The sequence below is a fragment of the Nicotiana tomentosiformis genome, chromosome 8 (genome assembly GCF_000390325.3).
Source record: "Nicotiana tomentosiformis chromosome 8, ASM39032v3, whole genome shotgun sequence".
NCBI lineage: Eukaryota > Viridiplantae > Streptophyta > Magnoliopsida > Solanales > Solanaceae > Nicotiana > Nicotiana tomentosiformis.
Genome location: NC_090819.1, coordinates 15,861,296 through 15,863,755, shown reverse-complemented (window position 1 = coordinate 15,863,755; position 2,460 = coordinate 15,861,296). Strand labels below are relative to the sequence as shown.

At 33.8% G+C, this 2,460-nt stretch overlaps 1 long non-coding RNA gene across 1 annotated transcript; it reads right to left on the bottom strand.

Annotated features, from left to right (window-relative positions):
- Positions 1 to 246: 246 nt before the first annotated feature.
- LOC138896624 (uncharacterized) lies at positions 247 to 2,133 on the bottom strand. Its single transcript, XR_011409991.1, has 2 exons — positions 1,526 to 2,133; positions 247 to 631 (listed from the first exon to the last, which is right to left on the bottom strand). It is a non-coding gene; the product is annotated as an uncharacterized lncRNA (long non-coding RNA).
- Positions 2,134 to 2,460: the final 327 nt, after the last annotated feature.

Below are 2,460 nucleotides of genomic sequence, written 5' to 3'. Positions count from 1 at the left end.
ATATATAATCATCTTGCTCACCGGGGGTGTGTACAGACTCTGGAGGGGCTCCTTCAGCCAAAGCATAATATAAAGCCGATATGGCCTACTGCATGTGGGCAGTCCCGATCCGTATAATAATATAGCATATAAGGCCTGCTGCAGGCGGGCAGCCCCGATCCATATAATAATAAATATATATAAAGATAATATGGCCTGTTGCAACATGCAACTCGATCCCATAAATATCCTCACAATGGATTAATATGACTAAGTGTGAAATGTATATTTTTAAAACAATTAATTCAACAGCAACACGACCCCATGGGTCCCAAAATATCGGCACGTAGCCTAAACATGATCTTTAATAAGAACCCCAGCTTAATTTCTCTAACACGTGGAGGATACACGGATAATAATATGGTTCTTTAATTTTTCAACTCCACATAATTTATTTAAGTCACAATTTCTATGGTGCACGCCCACACGCTCGTCACCTAACATGTGCGTTACCTCCAACAATTAATATAACATAATATTTAGGGATTCATACCCTCAGAACCAAGTTTAGAAATGCTAATTACCTCAAACCGTGTAATTTCTTACTCCGCTATGCCCTTGCCTCGTGAATTGGTCTCTGAAAGCCTTGTATCTAACCACAATTAATTCAATTCAATCAATGTAAATTATTAGAATTAATTCCATAACAAAATACTAATTATCCACCTACTGTGAGTAAAGCAATGTCAAGGTATGAATAAAGTGTTTGAAATTTCAATAAAGGATTATCTAACAAATTTAAAAGTATATCCAACGAACTTAACATCATGGATGACTTACTTTGAAGGAAAAGAACAAACAGCAATCTTACACAATGGAGCAGATTCACGCCGATTAAATTGATTACACTTCCTTCTTAATTATTTGGAGTCAACATGAATTAATAGCTAAAGAGTAGATTTGCATATAATGACATGAAATTGGGAAACAATAGTACAACTTTTAGCCTCAATTTATGAATGTAAAAGAACTGATTTATTATATCAAACAGCCATACTCGAAATCTTACATCAATAAACAACCTTTAGAAAATTATTCTGCCCAACCACGATTTCAAAAAAATAATGTTACTGAATGGTCTAATTGCAGTAGTGACTCAGTTATAGGTAAATGATTCCACTCGTGCTTCAGTTTTCTTACACATTTAATACTCAACAATTTATTCTTAACTTAAATCCTTGAAAAACTTCAAACCAAAACAATCTCAGATTAATACCTATTTGATTAAGCATTTAGTATAACAACAAAATATGACACACATTTAAACAACTTTGATGTATATCACAGTATAACAGTGATGAATCACTGGGCGCAGCAAATTTGAAGTTAAGAGGAACTGATCTCAGGCCAATTGTTCATTTAACAAAATTGAAATTTATGAAACTAAAATCTAAGCCCATTTGGCAAATATACAACGCAGCAACAATATGAGATTCAATTAATCTAATCATTTATTAGGCAAATAATACAAGTTTAGGAGATGTACCTATCAGCAGAAATGAAATATCGACCAAATAGAGATCTAAAAAATAGTGTGATAGAACACAGCTGCAGCAAAATCCACAAAATCCACAACACTTCAAATCGACAACCCAGTTTATGAACCCAGCGAATGAAACCAATAGTAACAGAATTAAACAGAAACAAAACTCTCTTTTCTATCAACTCTCTTTTTCTATTCTTCTTTTTCCCTTTTTTTTTTGAATTTTCTAGGCGTATGAAGACCAAGGGATCAGAACGTAAAGAAAATACAGAAAAAGGTGAATCAAAAAGAGAGAGACCCTTACTACCTCTATCCCCTATTTTTGCGTTCTTTTCTTTTAGATCTGTATTTCTCTATTTCTTTTTAGTTCCATCCGTCTATGTGCGTGTATTTGAGAGAAGAGAGTGTGGAGGTGAGCTTGTCGTTCCATGAGAGATGAGTGAGGTGAGAGAGAAGAAAGAGAGGGGTGGCAACTGACTGAGAGAAGGGGGGATCCGGTCTTCTGCTGATCTTGAGAATCAAAAGGGGAGGTGAAATTAGGGTCTATTTTAGAGATAAAGAGGGGATATTGGGTTGGCGGATAGTGGGCTGGGGCGAATGGAAAGAAAATGGGCCACTAGAAGCACCTGGCCCAAAGCTGTAATGAGACCCCATAGTCTTCTCTTTTCTTTCTTTGTATTTTGCAAGACTAATCAATTTATTTAACACTTCTAATTCCAATTAATTTGTAAAATTAACGTAATGACCTATTTTTCTATAATTAACTAATTCATTTAGCTAACAAATGCACGTAGAGTTACTAATATATTTTTTGATATTTTAGTATTTTACAAATGCAATTGATTATGCAATTAAAATCTAAAAAATGTAAAAATTAAAAATATTTTTGTATTTTCTTTAGGATTTAAAATGCAACTTAAAAATGCATCAAACATGAA